The sequence below is a fragment of the Spermophilus citellus genome, assembly GCF_964194105.1.
Source record: "Spermophilus citellus genome assembly, chromosome: X".
NCBI classification, from domain to species: Eukaryota; Metazoa; Chordata; class Mammalia; order Rodentia; family Sciuridae; genus Spermophilus; species Spermophilus citellus.
Genome location: NC_138190.1, coordinates 12,883,490 through 12,891,997, shown reverse-complemented (window position 1 = coordinate 12,891,997; position 8,508 = coordinate 12,883,490).

Genomic DNA, 8,508 nt, shown 5'->3' with positions numbered 1-8,508 from the left:
TATACCTCTCTCTTAGCAGCCTGGGCTGCCCCCACCCAGCTGCAATAGAACTCACTTAAAATAGGAAGCTAAAAGTGTGGGAAATGTCCTCTATACAGTTACTAACATTGGGATCTTAGGATAACTACTTATCTAGTCTCAATTTTGCATTTGTACAATGGAAATAATGATTACTGCATTTTTGGATTGTTATGAAGATAAAAAGACATGAAAATTACCAGGACCATTTGGGTCAATACAGTCTTAGATATAATCACCAAATTGAATGCATAGTGGCCCTTGATTGGATCCTGCTTTGAACTACCAGTTACAAAAGGTATTGGGGAAATTTTAATATGGAATAAGTATGAGATAATACTAAGGAATTACTGTTAATTTTGTTAGATGTGATAATGGCATTGTGATTATATAAGATGTGATAAAGCTTTAAGGACAAAATATTATTATGTCTATAATTCTAAATACTTCAGCAAAAAGTGGATGAAATAAATATGACAAAGTGTTAGCAACTGTTAAATCTAGATGACAGATAAATGGGTGTTATTCTCCTTAATCTCTGTTCTTTTTTTTTTCTGAGATGGAGTTTGCTATGTTCCCCAGGCTGCCCTTGAACTTGTGATCCTCCTGCTTCAGGCTTCTGAGTAAGTGAAATTATAGACACATGCCACCATACCCAGCAATCTCCATTATTTTCGACATTTTTGGTAACTTATTCAAGAAAAGCATCAGGTTCATAGTCTTAGGGGCCTTGTGATCTTCTGTAACTACGGGGATGTTTTCCCTATTTTCCCCACCCAATCTTCCCCCCTTATCACAAGGCACCTACTTAAAGGCTTCTTGCCCTTTCTGAGACAGCATACATTTTTTAAAAAAATCGGTATGAAATTTTTAATGTCAATATATGACTTATTTATTTTTAAAATTTTAAAAATATTTTATTTGTGCATTCTATTCATACATCGGTAGGGATTTTTAACACTAGAGTGGTTTGCCTAGTAATGGAAAGATCCTCATAGACAGGCCCTTGTCCATAGTACTGACATTAGATGCTGTTTCTCCTTGTGTCATTTTATAGTGGGATCTCAAAGAAAAACCAGTATAAAAGTGTTTGCTTTGGACTGGGGTTGTAGCTCAGTGGTAAAGCACTTGCTTAGCATGTGTGAGGCACTGGGTTCAATTCTCATCACCACATATAAATAAATACATAATAAAATAAAGGTCCATCAACAACTAAAGAAAAAAGCATTTGCTTTCATATTTGTCAGATCAGCCCCCCCTTTCTTCATGCGTAGCCAGAAAGAAATGGTATCAGGAAAAAGGGGGATGTAGCAGCCAGTTTTTCATTTGAGTGAATCCACTTATCCAATAAATGTAGAGCAGAAAGGGATAGAAGTTTGGATGTTTGGATTCTTCCACGAAGATGAATAGTGGGAGACATGGAACTGATCTAGAGTGGACCACCTGAGTTGTAGTGAGAAACGATTACAAAAATGGGTTGTAAGGCATTTGGCAACTGTACAGCAGCTCATGAATGCTAAATAATGTTTTCCTGCAGTGTTGAGGCATCAACAGTTTCCATGTGTAAGTGAGGCTATGGCAAGTGGAATGCTATTCTCCTGGCCAGGATCATAATTGTCCACTTACAGAGGCCAACTAACTTATGGGATAGGATCTAGCCTTAGGTGCCGTACATGGAATATCAGGTTTGTACATAAGAAGCAAACATCTTGAGGCCCATTGTCATTCTTAATAAAGAGGATGATAAAAACAATGACTAAACAAGGAAGTAAATTGTGTATTTGGTACCATTAGTAAAACAATGAATAATAATTTTCCTCTAAGACAATATGTTTCAAAATTTAACAAAGAACTTTCTGCTTTCAGCAAAAAATGAAATGTGCATCTCTGTGTGTTGTTGTTGTTGTTGTTGTTTAAGGTGGGAGGAGTGCTCTGAGAGACTCACTCACTGGAAATATTTTATTAGTTGTCGGTGGACATTTATTTATTTATTTATATGGGGGTGCTGAGACTCGAACCCAGTGCCTCACCCATGCTAGGCAAGTGCTTTATCACTGAGCCACAATCCCAGCTCCTCCTATATTCCAAATATAATATAAAATTCAAGGCATTTCTGGCCTTGCAAGTAGCTGGAGAAATTGTAAAAGGTTTCTACCACTGCAGTTCCCATAAATTAAAGACCAATCCTAGTCCAGGCCAAAGTGGGGGAATGCCCCAGGAGCAGATACCCATAACAACATTGAGACTTGGGCCAGTGTTATGGTGGTGATGCTGATTCAGGAGCCCATTTATTAAGCCAAGATCCAGACAGTGACTGAAATAGTTTTAAATCAGAAGCATTCCTGATTCTTCATTGAAGCAAACCCTCCTTGGAAGAAAAAAGTTTTTTTTTTTTGTTTTTTTTTTTAAGATTTAGACCTACAGGATTCCCACAGGTTAAAATAAAGCAAAAAGCTCACAATATGTTAAGGCAAACCACTGTTAGCCAGAGGCAGCATAAAAAATATATAATAGATTCAGATCTCCACAATGATTAGAAATATAGGAATTGCCATATATACAATACAGAGCAGCTCTATGTGAAATTTTTAAGGAAATGAAAGATGCAATCATATAGATGAGCAGGCAACCATAGGCTAGCAGAAGTGGTCAGGAAGATTTGTAAATGAAACTTCTATAAATAAAAATATAATTACCAAAACTCAAATGGACTGGTTAAATAGTAGATTAAATCCAATTGAAAGGAGGATCAAAAATTACACAGAATGCAGAACAGAGAATCAAACATAAATTTACTTGGAAATGAGAGAGAGCCAGAGCACACGAGAGCAATATTTGAAGAGATAATGACCTTAATCTTCCAAGACTGATGGAAAACACAATAGAACATACCAAGCAGAATATTTTAAAAGAGGAAATTCATGCCTAAACACATCATAATTCAACTGCAGAACACCAACTGCCAAGAGATCTTAAAAGGGGCCAGAGAGAAAAGATGGATCATCCTCAAAAAGAATGACAATTACACTAACACTTGCCTTCAACAACAATTGAAATCAGAAGACAGTGGAGTAATATTTTCTAACTGTTGAGAGAAAATAACTATCAGCTTAGAATTGTATAGAAAAATCATACTTCAGGAGTGAGGATAAAATGAAGATATTTATAGATACACAAATACAGGGATTTACCACCAAAAGAATTTCACTAAAAGAATACCCTCTAAGAGATGTACCTTAGAAAGAAGAAAACTGATGCTGGAAGGATAGTCTAAGATGGAAAAATAAATGGTAAGCAATAAAATGGTAGAAATGTTTGTACATATGAGCAAACAATACTTGGGAAACAAGGAATACTAACATCAAATTTATGGAGTTCAGAAAAAAATGATAATGTACTTGACAACAATTATATGTAAATAAGGAGAGGGGACATCAGAGTCAAAATCTCCTAAGGTCCTTAAGGGCATTATCATAGAGCAGAGGCTGGCACAGTTTTTCTGTAAAGGATCAGATAGTAAATATTCTTTTTAAAAAATACCTTTATTTTTATTCATTTATTCTTATGTGGTGCTGAGGATCAAACTCAGGGCGTCATACTTGCAAGGCAAGTGCTCTACCTCTGAGCTACAGCCCCAGCCAGATAGTAAATATTCTTAAGTTTTGCTGACCATACAGTCTTTGTCATGTCTTCTCAACCCTGTTATTGGAGCATGAGAGCAGCCACAGACAATACATAAATGAAAGAACATGTCTGTGTTTCAGTCAAACTTCATTTGTGAAAAATAGGAGTTAGATGGATTTGCTCATTGGGCCATAGTTTGCCAACCCCCTTTCTATAGGGAAGTTAAAATACTATTTAATTTTCCACTTTGGAAATGGAATTTATATAAATAAATTTCAAGAGCAATCACTAAAAAAGTCTACCAAGTTTAAATAAATAAAAAAGAACAATAAAATAAGGAAAACCACAACAAACCACAAGTAATCCAAAAATGGCAAGAAATCAGAAAGAAAGAATAACAGAAAAAGTAGGACAAATGAAAATTAAAAAAATAAGGTGGTTGTATAAATAAACTCAGGGCTAAAGAGAAATAAGCTCTCAAGCCATGAAAAGACATGGAGGAAACTTAAATGCATATTACTAAGTGAAAGAAGCTACGTTGAAAAGTCTACATACTGTATGATTCCAATTGTATGACATTCCAAAAAAGGCAAAACTGTGGAGACAGAAGAAAGGCCAGAGGTTGCCAGGGGTTAGAGGTAGGATGATAATGATGTGTCAATGTAAGTTCATCAATTATATGTATCAATCATTGTTGGATGCTGATAATGGGGGAGCCCAGGCCTATGTGAGGAGGCAGGAGGCTTATGGGAAAACTCTTCCTCTCCATTTTGCCATGAACCTAAAATTGCTCTAAAATCAGTCTTAAAAATGAAGATCTATGCATATTGTCAAAATATATGTATGAAAGAGTGGAAAAACAAGTTTAAATATAAGATGTACAATTAATAACATATGTAGAAGTGAATAAGCTAGCCAATTGAGAAACAAATTGTCAGGATTTTTAAAAACATCGCTATATGTCAATTATAAGAGCCACATTTAAGGGATAAAATTCAGAAAGGTAGAAAGTAGTAGGATAAAAATGATACCAGGCAATTTCTAACCAAAAGAAAGCTACATTGGGGAATATAGACTCTAAGATAAAAAGCTTTATCAGAGTTAGAAGGGATCACTAGATCTGATAAAATACTCAGTTCTTCAAAGAGAAAAATAATTCTAATTTTGTGTAAACCTAATAGGCTAGCATATACAAATATTGGCAGGGGAAATAACCTATTGGGCAACCCTGTGAGCAGGTGATGATTTTACGAGCTTAATGAGATTGAACACTTAAGTAACCAGTGTCATAAAATCCCATGCTCCCCATTCTTAAAAGTATAGCCACACTCCAAAATAGAGTAGCGTCAAGACCACCTAGCACCATGAAAAGGAATGTGTGTGTGGCTTTTTAAAAATTAAGTTAATGAATTAGAGAAATTCCAAAGGGATTTGGGGGGGTGTTAGAGGATTCCTATTTACATAATGACCCAGAGGCTGCCTGGAATCCATGATTAGATTCCCTGCACGTGTGCCCTGGAAAAACTAAGCAGAGGCAAGACCATATGGCTAGCATGAGAGGAAAGCTAGTACAGTTGATTCACAAAGGTAACAAAGGGGATCCCCTCAACTTCATTTATTTCAGAAAATGGTGATTTGGCCAGCTAAGGTAGACATTAAGAACACTGGGAAGAATTCTGTAGTAAAAAAAAAACAAACTAAAAACAGTTCTGAGGTCATTAGTCATCATTGTCATCATCTTCATCAGTAAGTTCAGGCTACAGTGGGGTGTACATAATATTGGGAATATGTGCCTTTTACCTTCAAAGATCAGCCATCTCCTTATAGAATGAAGACAAGCATCTAGTGGAAAGAGAGGAAAATATCCATCTTTTCATGTACGTGATTTATCTCTATGAAGGTAAAGTCTAGGACTGGTGGTGGCTCTGAAGCTTCAAGCATGGCAAGAACTGAAACATGCAGCGGGAGTGGATAAGGGAAGTTCACTAAACATGGCTTTTCCTGGGTTCAAGGATGGAGCAAAGAGGTGAAGCTGAGTGGGTATTGCAACCAGTGTGCTTTAGACTTCTTGTTGGTAAGAGAATAGTGAGATATGCTGGTTATTTTCCTTGTCCCTCCTCCTACCTCACCTCCACCCATCATTCTCCACCTTTCTCTGCCTTGCTCTGGGCTGATGGAGGCTGAGCCTTGTGAGTGTCACATACAATACATCTTGTTTCATATTCCACATTTCCATTGGCAATACTCACTCTGTACTTAGATTTTATAAAATTTCCAGTTGAAAAAATAGGTTCACATTCTCAAGTTGTCAAACATATTTAAAAGTTTTTTAAATAACTGGATTAAGTAATAGTTTTTATTTTTAATAGGTTTTTTATTTTATATGATTTTATGTTTGCAGAAAAGTAGCAAAGATGGTACAGAGGTTCCTATTACATTATACCTTGGATCCTTTTCACAGTCAGAAAACATTGATACCTTCCTATAGTTAATAGGAAAATTCCAGTCTTCATTTGGATTTCACCATTTTTCCACTAATGTATTTTTAAAATATTTTTTAATATGTTGATGGGCCTTTTATTTTATTCATTTATTTATATGTGTGCTGAGAATCAAACCCAGTGCCTCACACATGCTAGGCAAGCACTCTACCACTGAGCCACAACTCCAGCCCCCCACTAATGTATTTTTGCTGTTGTTTTTGTTCCAGGATTCAGCAAAGAGATCACATTGTATTTAATTATATATCTTTAGTCTCTTCTGGTCTCAGATAACTTCTTAGACTTTCCTTATTTTTCATGACTCTGACAGTTTTGAAGAGTGCTAGTCAGGTATTTTGAAAAATATCTCTCAAGTTGGGTTTGGCAGATATTTTCCTCATGATCAAATTGGGGTTACAGGTTTTATACAAGATCATTGCAGAGATAAAGTGCCATTTCATTACAGCATATCAAGGGTACATGTTATCAATATGACTTATCACTGGTAGATGTTCACCTCAATCAACTGGCCAAGAAAGTATTTGCCAGGTATCTGCACTACAAGTTACCTTTTTCTTCTTTTCTGTACTCTGTTCTTTGGAAGCAAGTTACTAATAAGAACCTACACTTAAGAATAGTTTATGTCAGGGGATTAAACTCAAAGTATCAGTTTTACATTTAAATTTATTAAAATTAAATCAAAAATTAATTCTATAGTAACACTAGCTGTATTTTCAGTGAGTAGTGGCTACCATTTTGCATCTTGCAAAGCATTTTGGTAGTGGCTTTTGTAATGGCTATCATTTTGCATGATTCAATATTAGATGCCAGAAGCAGCTGGTGAGGAGATGAGGTGCTGAATGGGGAGCAGATGGGTCTGAATTAATTAGAAGGAGGAACAGTGATGAGAGATGAAGATATCCCAAGCAGAATGGGACAGGAGAAGGCCAAGGCCAAAAGATGGGTTAATGAGAAGCCTTAACAGAACATGACATATAAATGTATATAAAGAGGAAAGGGTAGGGATGTAGAAATGTCCAAGAGAATATATACCTTAACTGTGCTGAATTTTAGGAAAAGAAGTTTGAACTTAAAATGTGGGCTCATGTTCTGAGAGAGAGAGAGAGAGTGTGAGTGTGTGTGTGTGTGTGTATGTGTGTGTGTGTGTGTGTGTTTAATCTGTGTGATGTTCTTGGGTGGGCCATAAATTTACTTAAGTTTGTTTCCTCATTTGTACAATGGGGTATGTATTAGTCAGCTTTCTGTTATTGTAACAAATACCAGATATAAAGCAACTTATAAAGAAGAAAGATTTATTTTGGCACACAATTTTGGAGGTTTCAGTCCATGACCAATTGGCCCCATTGCTCTGGGCCTGTCCTGGAATGGTATATCATGGTGGGCATGTGTGGCAGAGAAAGCCCTCACTGAGTGGCTGGAAGTAAAACAGAGGAAGAAGAAGGGGCTGGGGTCTTAATACCTCCTTCATGGGCATGTCCACCAATGACTGGCAGGCCTCCTTCTAGGTCCCACCTCCGGATAGCACCAATCTGGGAAGCAAGCCTTTAACATATGAGCCTTCGGGGGATACTTATACAAACCATAGCAGAAGAGGTCATAATACTTCTTGGGAGAAGAAAAAGATATATATATATATATATATGTGTGTGTGTGTGTGTGTGTGTGTGTGTGTGTGTGTGTGTGTGTTTCAAAGAGCTTTGTAAATTATTCCATGTTGTACCAGTGGAAGGGCATTGTAAAATAATGTTTGGTGAGACATGAAAGTTTCTCTCCTGTTGATCTTGGAATATTGAAATGTGTTGGTTCCTCTTTTGCCCCTCTTTATCCTCAGATGCAGCTTCTGCCTTATTCTGTGTCTTGGGAACTTACCCTAGCACACTGCATCTCCACTTTCTCTTGTCACCTGGTATCTAGTAATGTTTGGCCAATGGAAGATACTAACAGTACCTCTAAGTGTGACCAGAGACAAAAACCTTCTCTTTCCCTGATTTGGCATTCTGTCTCTAATGACATCTATACCACTTGGGATTATACCTCTCACTGAGGGGCCCTTTCTCCACGGCTACAACTCTTACCAGGCTCAAGTAACACTATTTCCTTCAGCCTTAGTGGTAAACTGCTCCCCACTTTTGCTGGAACTTTTCTCATGCCATCATAATTTGTTTTCCTACCCCTGCTCATACATACTTCAGTGAGCTGTTTCTTTATTGATTTTTTTCCATTTAAGAATAAATAAATTCTGTATCCTACCTGGACCCTGATTGAGGTGGTGAAGATGGCGAGGAAAAGAATATTAGGAATAACATGTAGGGTCAATTGGCATCAAAGCAAGAACTGTAATGATTAAATTAGAGATTAATCAGGC